Raw genomic sequence first — 14,818 nt, forward strand, 5'->3', positions numbered from 1 at the left:
TTTGCATTTTTCGATGTATTTATTAAGATTAATTTATTTATTTAATTATTAGTTATGGATTTATAGTATATTTATAGTTATCTTACATGATTAATATAATTAAACCATCATATTTTAAATCAATTATATTGACCAGCTGAATCTAACACTTAATTTCAACAAATGTAAAAGTCAAATGGAAAAAAAAAAGTGCAATTACTTGTATAAAACTGAAATATACTTTTCATTTTGCAGCAGCAGGACCAGAGAAGAGGTGTTCAGCAGCATGATGACGATGATGATGAAACACTCCTACTTTTTGAAGACGAATAAGACTTTTTGATTCAGTAGAAATTTGTTTTCTTTTTTTTTTCAAGATCAAATTAAAATTAATGCCAAATTGTCACTTCTCAATAACTTTGTTAACTTTTAAAATATATATATATATGGTAAAAAAGGTATTTTAATTGTTTATTATCTGGAAAATGTCATTAACTAACTGCTGATTAATAAATTATATAAATGTTTTCTAGTTGATTGATTCTTGATGCACACATGTGTGTGACACATTGATCCATGCGGTGCACACACAATAGTACAGGTAACACACTGAATAAATGCTGATTAAATATAGGCCTATGCAGTGTATTTTGGTCGTTTAATATGGTCCTTTGATGTTACGTCCTCGCAACATACCAGTTTGGTCATTGAGACGTCCTCATCACGTTCTTGTGACGTACCATATAACGTCGCCACGACGAATACAGGAATCACAAAGTTACGTTGCTGGAACGTTATGTGGCACGTCGCTACGACTAATATGGTCCTTTGATGTTACGTCCTCGCAACATACCAGTTTTGTCATTGAGACGTCCTCATCACGTTCTTGTGACGTACCACTATAACGTCGCCACGACGAATACAGGAATCACAAAGTTACGTCGCTGGAACGTTATGTGGCACGTCGCTACGACGAATATGGTCTGGTCCGGTTACGTCTTCACAACGTAACTGTGTTAGCTGGGTCATCGCGGCGTACTTGCGTTCTGCCTGCCTAATGGTTTTTTTCATTAAAATCATGCTCACATACTGTATTTTAATATAATATAATATGATATAATATAATATAATATAATATAATATAACTGAATGTCCAATAAAGCTGTTCTCATTTAGGCTACTATATTTTTTTTTGTCAGACAATAGAACGAGTAGAGCTTTAATGACTATTTTTTATATGTGTAAAATTATCTGAATTGAGAGAGTTCGGGAACTGGGTGAACTAAAGCACTGTGATAGTGAGTATTAAGTGATTAGCACAAGTAATAAAATAAAATGGTCAAACTAAATTCTTTAAATATAAAACAAAAGATAAGTGATGGAAACAACACTGCTCATTCACGTCTGCTGCTGCTCCTCTCTCAGCCATTCACTGAACAGGGTAGACGCAGAGAGAGGTGTGTGACGGCAAGGAGAACGCAAACCTCGCGCTCGCAGGACTGTGCTGGCAACATTTGGAGGTTACTGAGGTTTGTCAAAAAAAGTAGCTAGATTTGTCGCTAGTCGCTTTTTTGAAAAAATGTCGCTAAAGGGGTCTGAAAAGTCGCTAAAAATAGCGACAAAGGCGCTAAGTTGGCAACACTGCATACCTTGTCGCCGATTTCAGTGTCATGTTCTTTAGGTGGCACCAGTGGTGGATCTACGGGGTGGCAAAGGGTGGCAGCTGCCAACCCTGGGATACAGTCTTGCCTGTTGCCACCCCATTTATAAATCAGATAATATTTTTTAAGTATATTTTATGTTCATAGCCTACACGTTGAAGGCCAAGGAGACCCGCAACAAACTCCTCTCAAACAGAAATCGCCGATTTAGAATCCCCTCCCCCTCACAATGGTTTCACCCATCACTAGCACGGCAGCGACCCCGCGAAAATGAAATTTCACCAGTGGCAGCAGGGCACGGGCAGGCAGCACAGTGCATCTGTCTGCAGTACGCAGTGTCTTGCAACCCGACCATAGACTGTAAAAAAATATGGACGTAGTGTCCGTGACGTCACCCGTAGGTTTCTGAAGAGCATTTTTGAAGCCTAAAGTGGGCGGAGCCGGCCGTCGCCATCTTGGCCTTGCGTCACTCCCGGATAACAGAAAATAGACAAACAGGCGGGGCGTGAGTGGAGCTGAGGAGCCTGGCTATCTGAAATCACCTAGCTCGACGTGATCGAGTTAGCTGATGATGTGAAGCCAATTAAACGTTCCTATTTTTGCCCTTCGAAATATTATAATAGTTAAAAGACATGGCTACAAGTGAGACTGTGTATTACTTCGAGAGTGTTTGTGTATGACAGTGATTTATGTGCATACATGTCCGTCACTCTTTCATGGTCCGTCAGCGCGGCATCGCTCAAGTTCGTAGAGCTTATTCAGTCCATTTTAAATTCTGATGTTGGCCGTCTCTCAAGTGGATTATGGTTTAACCGTTAAACCATAGATATATTGCCTTTGAAGTGCAAGTAAATGCGCTAGAAAATCCGCGCTCATTCATGTGCATTTATTGCACGGACGGAGAAAGCGCCGACGCCTGCATGATTTCATCTGACGGTAACTTACATAAGCATATTATAATATAATCCATCTGTTCCATGGGAGCAGAACGAACGAGCATTTATTGACGTTTTAAATTTGAAAACCCCAAAAAGCAACGAAATTGTCAGACATCCATTAGTGCATGTTCACAGAGGAAAACAACTGAAATACAGCGCTGGTTGTTCTCTCGAACGATAACGACGGAATCCAAAGACGTGGGCTTTGTAACGTTACCCAATATTAAATTGTATGAAATAATAATCCCGAAAAAAAGCACAAACACTGAAGAGAACGCAAGTTCAGCAGCTAACATTGCTGAGGTGAAGTGACGGCTAGTAACAGCAGACAAACGGCTAGCACAGCGGCAATCCATCTGTCAGTCAAGTGGCTTGGCCACACCCTTAAATTTAAATATTAATCAACTAAACGGACGAGTTATAAAATAATTCACCCCCCTCACAGTTGTTATGAAGGGCAAAATTAGCTGTATAGACCAAATCCACATACAGACACCAGGCTTTAAACACGTTTTTTTCTGCTGTAAAATTTGGCATTTTAACATGGGGGAGATACAGATTTGACTCACTTCTGACAACAGCCTCAAGCGGCCAGTCAACGAATTGCAGTTTAACTCACTTCCGTGTTGGTTTCAAGAGAGAGACTGGGAGGTTGCCGCTTGAACCCGACTGGAGAGACGGAGCTTCCCCAGAGCCTCTGAAGGTGAAGTGAGTTTCCCCAGGTGTAGTTTAAATACACGTTTAACTTAAAGTTACATTTGTAATGAATGTATTGTATGCTAAAGACGATTCAGCATCAGCAAAAACATTGAGTCTATTACGTTAGCCAAAATCAGCGGTCAAATCGCTCCCTCGTGATTTGTTAGAGCACTCTTCCCTTTGATTAGCCTACTGTTGATTTTAGTAAAGACAAGAACAGCTTAATAAAAAATATAAAATATTGTTTGTATCCATAATGTTTACTGATGGTCGCCGTTACGCCGACGTTACGTTACAACACATACAGTGCCAGTTAGGAGATCGATCATTTGATTAGCTAAGCAGTCCTATTAAATCCAATTCCTCTCAGATATCACAGCAATGAAAATAGGTTACAACTGGGGAAATAACAAATACAATAGGATTAAGTATGGGCGTTAATAGTTGGGAGAAAATATGATGCGTAATAATGATTAGATCTGCATTTGGTCTTAAAGAGGCAGCAGTCTAATAAACCTGCTGACGATTGCAACATTAATGTGAATCAAATAACAAAAGGCAAAGAAAAAACTTTGCAGCTCTTGAATGATATAAGCTTTAATCTATCTATGATAAACTATGCAGTGTTATTTTAAATCTGACTTTATTAGATGTCTTTTTAGCCCATATTACTCCTGAACAGTAATGTCAGTAGACATTACTGAAATTAAAGCACTGGATATATAATTTGTATATTTGTTTAATTGTATACTTTTTTTTTGTTTGACCATGTGTTTGTACTTTGTTTTTTGGTGTCCTATGTCTTCTGAATATAAAACACAAAAGCCTGCACCCTTCTGCATAACGTATGTTTTATTTGTTTTGTTAAAGCATTGCTTTTTCTTTTGCTATAGATATTTATTTTACATTTCAAAATATAAAACAATATTAATTGTGTTCTAAATCCCCCCCCCCCCCCCCCCCCCCCCCCCCCCCCCCTTTTTAATATAACAAAAAGAACCGATAAGAAAACCGTTAAAGTACCGGATCGATAAGGATTATTGGTAAGAGTAGTAATAACGAATGATACCTATCCCTATTGGCAGCAACAAATTAAAAGTTATGGCCAATTTAACTGTGATTAAATTCAGTATATATACGTCTGCCATATTTTGCCACCCCTCAAAAATTCCTGCCCCCCTCTCGCCACCCCATAAATATTTTTCTAGATCCGCCCCTGGGTGGCACCTGCACCTCCAAAGGTGGTAGCGCTGAACCTCTCTGAATCGTTGTGGTTCTATAGGTGAAATAAAATACAATTAAAGCAATTCTCATGGTCAGAAAATTTAACAAATGCTGTAAAATACAACGCCAACAACAAATTAAATCACAACCCATGAATATGTAACCTAACAAAGTGATACAATCCAACTGTAAAATAACAATACGCGATCAAGTGCCTTCGTCACAATTCCCACTTAGTCACCTTTATATAGCGCATTTTACAATACAGATTGTTTCAAAGCAGCTCTACAGAGATAATAGGAAAATAATGCAACAAAATTTGTCTCGACAGATCTAGAACAAAATACTGTCATAATTGAGCTTAAGTAAATTCATTGTTGATTAATTTGGTTGGTTGGGGTATGGTACGGCCATTTGATTGACGAACTTACTGTCCAGTGATTCTAGGTGGTCTTGGAAATGCAGGGCTTAAAGTATTCCGGCCGGGGGCCGGATTTCCGGCTTGAGGGCAGGTCCGGCCTCCGGCGCAGCCAAAATTTATTTATCAGGCTGTAAATTAACGTTACAGTCGGAGGCACTTTCGCTTGGAAAAAACGTGCGCGTCCCTCCGCTTCCATTATGAGCGCGCGAATTGACACTTTTCTCCAAAAAATCGCGAAGCAAAGAGGACACGGAGACCGACAGACTAGACAGAGAAGGTTAGTTATGATATAAAAAAATCTCAGCTCTCAGATTCTGTCAATTTTATTACGAAATTCAAACAATATAAATACCGTTTTGGCGCTTGTAAATGTGACACGACAGATCCCATAGCGGCAGGTGAACCGATCATCTCTAGCTAGTAAATAAACACGAATGAACAATGTTGAAAGATACAGTACAACATACCGAAATGTATATTCCTCATACATAATATCGACCAATCAATCAAACAAATGGGTCAATAAAACAGCTGGAGAACAATTATGTCACACAACATTTACCTCAGGAAAGCCATTTGATGACCATAATATAGGCTATAGCACATTAGTTGGCTAGAAAAAAAGAGCTATAGAGAGTATTTTGCTAAATATGTGTACGATATTACATATTTATTATATTTTTACTTATATCATTAAATAAAGTTGTTGTTATTATAATAAAAAAAACGCATTATATATCTCTCTGTATGTTTACAGCATTAGGTGAGTTGTTTTTTCTTAAGAAAAATTAATGCCTATCTTGTGTAGCCTACCTAATATTTATTTCAATATCAAATCAAATCACAATAATTGAATTGAATTGAAAACCAGAAATTGTACCATGTAGCCTAAACATTGTAAGATGTTGTCACTAAGCCTAGTAAAATTCAGTTTAGTTACTAAAATGTTTTGACAATCACAATACACTTATTGTGATGCAATAATTTTTTTACATCCAATTGGTGAAACTGTGCCAATATGGACCAAAATTGAACACTGTTTGATTTAAAAAGTGGTATGCCATCAATGTTTACACACAACTCAACAAGGTTTTGTGAAAAGGATTGGCACTGTGCAATCTTAAGTCTAATGCCTTATTCTAAACCATAATAAATGTACTGCCCATTACATCTAGAAAGACATTCAACGGTTTTGGGGGTTGAAAGGAGGGTGCGTGCCCATGTCTACGTAGGATGCCTAGTAGCTCATTCAATGACGTTTGAGTGGTTGAATTACTTGTTGACCACATTTCAAGTAGAACATGACCGAGTATAAAATGAAAATACAAATCAAAAGAAGTGCATCTGTTTAGTTTTTAGTCTCCTATATTTGTAGATAGGCATAAAGCATACTGTTTTGTATTTATCTGTATATGACCATTTGAATTTGAATGGCATTCTTTTGTGATAATGAACCACACAATAACAATTACATTTATTAAGAATTAGAGTTTTTACTATCTGAAATTAAATTTTTGATATTTGTATTTCCACAAGTGATTTCCCAATGTTTTGATACCAAGAATTGGTAAACCACATGTTTACTAGTCAAATTCCATTACTGATATCAAGATGAATCATTTTATCTAGTGAAATTTGAATTTATTATTGATTATATAGTTGATAATTAATATTCTGTTATATTTTTAACATTTTAGAATTCCAGAAATATGTCCTCAGCTGGTGGAGATCATGCAGGAGGTCAAGAGGATTGGAAGTGCAGAACCTAATAATTCTTCGTACCACATCAGAAGAATGGAGCTGATAGAGGAGCTGAACACCTTGGAGGAAAAGCTTCAAAATAATGAAGAGAGATGTTCTGGTAAAATATAATTATTTACATTTGCTTATTCTTTTCTTTAAAAATAAATAAATAAAATAAATAGCTTATCACAATGAACACTAAGTACTTACTTTCGGTACTGTATGTAATTTATTTAATCAGTCCTGGGTTTTTTTATTTATTATTTTTATATTGCGGCCTAGAATGACTGATTTTGCTGCAGATTTTCTCAAAATTGTTTCAATATTTGCAGAATTGTTATTTTATTTTATCTACAGTGAAACCCCACCAATAATAATAATACATTACCTGTAAATATTTTTGTACATAAATATTGTACTTAAGTTTATGTTTTTAAATTGTGTTCCTGGTCCCTCATGCACAATGCAATGATGACAATAGTATACTCATAATTCTACTTTACTGAAAATACAGAACTGTGTTTACTTTAACACTATTTACAAACACATTTGGACTTGTCCTAACCAATAAAATTAAGTTCAACTGATTAGGTTAATGCAAGGACTGAAAATGTTTGTTACCAATATTGTATAGTAATAATAGTATGATATTTACTTTTTTCCTCTTAGATTACCCAGTTAAGTAAAGTTGGAGGCAAAAACATCAGGGACTGTTCAACAAAGATTTTGGATAGGTACGATCAAATCACAAGCATTCATTTATTTCATCATAAAAGATTTGATTTCTGATAATAAAAGAAATGCCTGTTACCTTGACTCATCCCTTCTCACATCTCCTCTTTGCTACCTTGCACCAATGAGGTGTAAGTAGAGGAGGTGTGAGTAGAGGAGGTGACTGATCACCTTTTCTCCATCTCTATTTCCCACCACTTTCTTCCCCTCTTTCTTTCAGGCTGATGACCAACAATCTTATGGCACAGCTCAACATGAAGGGCCACGGCTCAAAAAAAGCATTTCAGGCAACAGCACTGTTCACCACTGTGATAGGTATATTCTGATTTTACTTTGAGCGTGCTTTATGGAATTCAAAGTGATGTAACAGACATTTAGAATCGACAGATAGATAGATTGGAAGAGAAACGGTACACAAAAATGATGGTTTGGTACCTCAGTTTTTGAAGTCACGGTTTGGTTTTCAGTACAGCTGGGGGGAAAACAAAGCATAATCTTTTTGTGTTGTTGCATTTTTATTAAACAAAAAAAAATATATATAATTAAAATGTTTATTTTAATAATTTATAATAATACAATTATTTAATCAATAAAAATGTAATCAATTAAAAATAAAAATCTAATTTAAATTAATTAAAAATACATCAAATACAAAAATGCATTTCATCTAATGTTGTAAATTGTAATATTATCCCCTCTAATCACTTTTAGCTGAAAGGGTATTACTAACTAATACTAAGAGTGGGGGCCCCAGGCAATTAATCAATGGGGCCCTTTACGCATGTATATACGTAATATATATAATGTTATTATTTTTTTGGATAATATATCTTCATTACATAGAGATATAATTAGACAAAATTCAAAAAGTAGTCAAAACACAAAACATCTAACAGAACATAAGTTGTTTATTTTTTACAGCATTATGTGCTTATTATTTTTATTAACGAAATACCAATATTCATCTTTATAACAGAAGATACAATATAATACAGCAATCTACAAGATACAGTAAATCTTCACATTTATAAAGGATTGTCACCTTAAAAACAGTCCTTTGCGTGGTGGAACAAGCAATGCTATATAGAAATATATAGTTAGAATTAGTGATGCACCGAAATGAAAATTCTGGGCCGAAACCGAAACCGAAAATTTAGGATGCACTTGGCCGAAAACCGAAACTGAAGCCGAAAATGGCTTCTTTTAAAAACGTATATATATATTGCTTGAATTGAATGGATCTGAAATGAAAAATCACAATATAATAATCAAACTTTTATTAACAGTTACATAACAAAACATAAAATATTTTTAACAATAAATATACATAATTATTATTCTTCAAGTTTTATGTTCCATCAAATAATATAGTTTTTTAAAAATTGTGCAAAAAAAATCCACAATTTTGGATTCAAATTTGTTTTTTTAGAACAAATGTTACATATTGTAACTTTGGTGTCCTCTCGTATAGGGCTGTCATTTTTGTGAAAAAAAAAATCCTGTTCGATTTTTGAGACATAGGCAAAGTGTTCATTGAATCGTTAGTAAATTGCCTATATTTGGCGTTGATCCGTTTTCAACAGCAAATATAGGCAAATCCACGGACAACTAAACAGGCATTAGGACGAACGTAAAGAGGGCGCTTGAGACGCGCATAAGTCGCGCATAAGTCAGCAATGTGGACTGCCATAACATCAATGAAAAACATTACTGGAGGCTACATATTATGCACTATATTATGCAGAAATAGGCTATGTGTGTGTGTGTGTGTCAGAACCTGCAGTTGCTGTGTGACGCGCGTTCGCTGCGAGCGTATAGTGACGAGCTGGACGCGCTCCGAGAGAAGGCCGTTAAAATCGATTCCCTATTTTCGTTTTCGAAACTTGTGTTGGTTGGTCCGATCGATTGTGCAATAAGTGACAGCCCTTTGACATGCTTAATCTTTGATAGGCAGACGCGTGATAACAGCTCGACCGTGAGTGAAACCTAAGCGCTTGCGCACGGATGGGAGGGGCGGGTGACATTCATTTTCGGTTTACGTTTTCGGCTGTTTTTTTATTTCGGCCCGAAACCGATAATGCCATTTCGGCCGAAAATTTTCGGCGGCCGAAATTTCGGTGCACCCCTAGTTAGAATCTTAATTGAATTTTTGTTTTATTATCTTGTTAGTTCATTAATTATGTTAACTACTTATGTACTAATTTAACACAAAGAGCTGAATACTAATTAATAATTATTAAATAATGTCAACTAGTAAATGCATTGATTAGAGTTGCCAAGCATATAGGCTAAAGATTTTTAGTCTATATGCACGTTTATATTAATCTCTGCTTAAATACTGGATGCATGGAGGAATATAGCCTATTCCACGCTCAAGTGCACTCATAAATCTTGCTGCAAAGCACCGACAAAAAGCAGGCTGATAATAAATATGTCAGAAAAAAATAAGAGGCATTTTAATTGTCTATTAATTAATAATATTATTAGTGTTTTCTAAATCAGCGGCTGCAAACATATCACCATACATCTCTGCAGTAAAGTAGATGCGCCTTTAAAGAAATGCATCTTTCAGTCGGATTACATGATTATACGGCTTTCGATTCGATTTTTTTCATTTAAAAGTGGGCGTTTTCTTGTTATTGTGAGTTTACACAAATAAATTAGTTGTAGTTGATGTATTATTCTTTTCAGTATTGGCCAGAAATGATGGAGTATTTTAAGTTGTTTCCACTGTTGATAGGAAAATGCAAGTGACCTCGCCGGCGCCTCCACCATGTCATGCAGTAGGCGCTCCACATTCCGCACAAACACATGGATATGCACCTAATAATAGCACACATTTATCTAGGTTAAACATTATTTCTGCAGGTGCAGTGGTTAAAACATCACTGCAATCTCATGCGAAAATGCGAACCAAACTGAAAACCCTGTGTACCGTTGCCTCTCTTAATTCTTTTGAGTAACAAACTGAAAAGAACACTAATGTTTTTCTTTGTCATCATTACAGATGCAATCAAAAAGTGGAATAGCAAGGCCACTGATCACGAAATATACAAAAGCCGTGGGAGACCACCTTAAACGTGCCCCTGGACGATCTGGCGGTGGGGGATATGTGGCTACAAACCAATGAGAGTTTTTCGTGTGTATTTGACGTGTCAATAAGTGTTTTCTTGTTATTTTTTTGTCATTTGTTCTATTTTGAGTATTATTATTAATAATAACAATATATAGTATAATATAATGAATCTATATAGAGTGGTGAATGACGTCAATTTGTAGGATATAAGGAATATATTACATAATGAATTTATGCTTGAAATTACTATCTTTTTAACGACCAGGTTTAATCAGGTCTTTTTAACGACCTGAAAATGACGTCTTTTCACCTTTCACTTTTCAACCAAATTTAGACCTAAAATGGAGGTATTTTTATAGACGTCTTTTCAATGACCTGAAAAAGACTGCTTTTCACCTTTCACTTTTCAACCAAAATGTAAGGTTGTTTAGACATCTTGCAGTCTTTTCAACGTCTTTTCAACGAGTTTTTGCTGGCTTGGTATACTGTTATAATGTTATTATAACTATAACACATATGTGCCTTGATCAGTACTGTCCGGTGACTTCACAGTACACACTGCTCATAAAGCTTTATTGTGCAATGACTTTGTTGATTGAGTTTAGAATGGGACGAGACCTTTCCAAAAGAGCCCACCCACGGCCTCTGGGGCCCCCAGGGGCCCGAGATACTGCCCCCCGAGTGCGAAAAACGCAAATATCTTGGCGAAAACTCAACGGATTTGGCGAGCACTGAGCTCGTTGGAACCGTCTAGTCGACCTGAAAATAACTATACAAGTTTCTGAATTTTTGGTGGTGTTTTCGCGGAGATATTAGCCGAAAACCATCGGGCGCGCTTCAAAATGGCGGCCGCCGATAACGTCACAACCTCGGGAGAAAATCGCTCGTATTGCGGCAACGCGAAGGATCAGAGAGCACAAATTCGGGTGAGGAGGTCCCATGGGGTGTAACTCCCTGGCCTGACCACCCTCGGGACGCAGGTGGGCTCATTGGATAGGCCCCCTCGAGACCTACGAACGACCAGAGTTTGAATTTTTTTCCCCTTGTCATTTCCGAGATATTTGCGAAAAACCAAATCCCCATTCATTCTGGTGATTGTGCACTGATTTTGTATTATAAACTGTATATTTTCGGGCCTAAATGTATCCATCCAGGGTAGTCATTTAAGGCCAAGGTCCCAGAAGGGCACAGGAATTGTTTTATTATAATTTTTTTTTAAATTTAACATGAATTCAAAATTGTCAGAAGCTGACTCGTATCTTTTTGTTCTTTAAAGATGGTAAGACGCATAAGAGTGGGTAAGTTGATTGATATATTGATCGTAGTTCCTTATGCCATCACAAAATGTTACAAATGGTTTATTGCACATTTCATAATTTTGTGTCATACAATGCATGTTTGGACTTTTTTGACACATCTTTTCTTATAGCTGTTCAGTGTCCGATGTGCCTGGTCCGGCTGGTGTACATCACTGAGCACCTGAGGGACGCCCACAGCATGCTCAACCTCGAGCAACCAAATATGCCCACAGAGTGAAGCTGGCCAACGTGGCTTGCCCACTCTGCGGAAAGGTCGTCAAGAACCCGGAAAAACACCTGCTGAAAGGGCACCGGGACTTGACTGTAAGTCACTGTTAAAACTGACACGATCGTGTTTGACTCCTTGTTTTAAATCAATGTATGAAACAGCTGTCTGTTTGTTGTTGATTTAATGAATGCAATCATGTTTTTTATTATGTTATATTTATTATATTATTTTATTATTCCGACCCGCTCGAGGTCAAGGGTTGTGCGGGCGTTGGAGAGGTCGTTGACCGTGGGGAAGTTGCAGCTTCTCTGGGACAGCAAGCCAGCCATCCCCATGGTCCACGACTTCTCCCAGGCAGAGGACCGACTGGCTCAGGTGTAGGGATGGGTACCGAGACCCGGTATTAAACGGGCCCCGGTGCTGAATTATGAAAGACCGCTGGATCGATAAGCTCGGACGTTATCGGTTCTGCTGTCGGTACTGGAGAAATTAAGAAAGTGCTATTTATTATTGCTAAATTATTATCTTGCAAATTTAATCTCGCCAGCCACTTCTATATATAGTAATACTGAACCATTTGTCTGTGATGCATTTTTGCTAAAGAGAGAGAGAGAGTGTGTGTGTGAGAGAGAGAGATCGATCTTTCACGCGGAGCCACGGCGCGCACAACACAACAGCCCGGCTTAATGAGTGACGATGAGGACAGAACTAAACATTCAAATGGTTACACTTTAGATCTTTGATATTAAACTAATTTTATTTTAGATTTAGATTTTGGCTTCCAATGATTATAAAAAAGAAGATATTTGAGGTATAACCATTAAAAACTAAAGCCGCATTCTCTCCAGCGCAACTTCCTTCCCTTCACGGCGGTGCGCTGTCATTTCTTTCTAAAACCCAAACGTAACGTCAGAATCTGCACGATCGGTGATTGTTGTAAAATGTAGTCTATACTGTTGCTAAACTGCGGGACGCGTTTGATAATAAAAGGCTATTAAAAGTACCAAAATTTACGCAGTAGACGCTGTTCCAAATGCGGCGCGCGCTCCGAAACACACCGCAACGAGACAAGCAACGTATATTTTGGGCTTCGTGTGCGCATCTAAACGATCAAATATACACAAAAATATGTCAAAATGGCCGTCTTGGAGATTCACTTAAAGAGTTTATTCACTTAAATACAGTTTATGTCTTGAATGGGCGTAAATAGTTGGGAGAACATATGATGCGTAATAATGATTAGATCTGCATTTGGTCTTAAAGAGGCAGCAGTCTAATAAACCTGCTGACGATTGCTCCATTAATGTGAATCAAATAACAAAAGGCAAAGATAGATTAAAGCTTATATCATTCAAGAGCTGCAACTGATTTTCTCTATGATAAACTATGCAGTGTTATTTTACATCTGACTTTATTAGATGTCTTTTTAGCCCATATTACTCCTGAACAGTAATGTCAGTAGACATTACTGAAATTAAAGCACTGGGTATATAGTTTGTATATTTGTTTTATTGTATACGTTTTTTTGTTTGACCATGTGTTTGTACTTTGTTTTTGGTGTCCTATGTCTTCTGTATATAAAACACAAAAGCCTGCACCCTTCTGCATAACATACATGTTTTATTTGTTTTGTTAAAGCATTGCTTTTTCTTTTGCTATAGTTATTTATTTTACATTTCAAAATATAAAGCAATATTAATTATGTTCTAAATTATTTTTATTTAACAAAAAGAACCGATAAGAATACCGTTAAAGTACCGGATCAATAAGGAGTATCGGTAAGAGTAGTAATACCGTTAAAACCTTAACGATACCCATCCCTACTCAGGTGTCGGCCCTGCCACCTCACGTGCTCGCCTCACCAGTCAGGACAGAGGCAGACAAGCTGCAGGACATAATTGGTATGAATCCATTTATCATCACAATCCTAATAGTAACTCAAATTAATTATTAATTATTAACAGCTAATTTTTTTGGGGGTTTTTTTATCAGACGAGCTGTTTCCTTTGTTTGAGGACCTGTCAGATGAACTTCTCCCCCAGTATGAGGAGTTGCTACCGGTCAGGGCGAAGACCACATCGCTGTGGTGCCCTGACGACCTGGAGGCCCTTACGAGTATGAATCCGTTTATCTTCACAATCCTAATAGTGCTGCAGTTACTCGATAAGTGGTCCACTAAATTGATGGTTTGTTTTTCAGATGAGAGCTCTGCCCCCAATTTCACAGACACGTGTGAGTGTTTGTTTTGATTTTTGTCGTCTGTCTTTTTTTTTTCTCTGTGTTTTTTTTTAAATACAGTATTTATAAATTTGACGTTGGGTGTTTGTGTCCATTGTGTTCTTGTCTTTTTTGTTTTTTTAGTACACTCAGTCGGACACATTCCACTAACTTTCAAGTAATTTCAGTGCTTAATTTGCATAAAAATGCAGTGTCCGCGAAACCACTATTTTGCAGCCACTGAATAGGTTGGATCTGGGACATTGTTGTGTTTTTGCTCTCCCGTAATGTGTAATATCAATTCTTGTTAATTAAACCACCTCTACTGTACTAAGCACACTCAACTGAACACATTCATCTAATCTTCAAGTCATTTCAGTGCTTAATTTGCATACAAATGCAGTGTCCGCGAAACCTAGCCTGACTACGTCAGACTTCGTACTTCCGCTCAATTTCAGTTCACTTCTGTACTCAGTCTGAGATAGCGACCGTTTTCCCCGTTTTCCTCCGGCCTCAAAACAGCCGGCCAATCAACACACAGAGGGTGGGCTGAGAGCCGTGATGTAGACGTTGATTGTACCGTGGATGCGTAGATTTACTT

At 37.2% G+C, this 14,818-nt stretch overlaps 1 long non-coding RNA gene across 1 annotated transcript; it reads left to right on the forward strand.

Moving 5' to 3' along the window:
- The first annotated feature begins 11,651 nt into the window (after positions 1–11,651).
- LOC311082346 lies at positions 11,652–14,261 on the forward strand. Its single transcript, XR_014606111.1, has 5 exons — positions 11,652–11,771; positions 11,903–12,095; positions 13,829–13,901; positions 13,993–14,115; positions 14,200–14,261. It is a non-coding gene; the product is annotated as an uncharacterized lncRNA (long non-coding RNA).
- Positions 14,262–14,818: the final 557 nt, after the last annotated feature.

This window comes from Abramis brama (genome assembly GCF_963993115.1).
Source record: "Abramis brama genome assembly, chromosome: 4".
Classification (NCBI taxonomy): Eukaryota; Metazoa; Chordata; class Actinopteri; order Cypriniformes; family Leuciscidae; genus Abramis; species Abramis brama.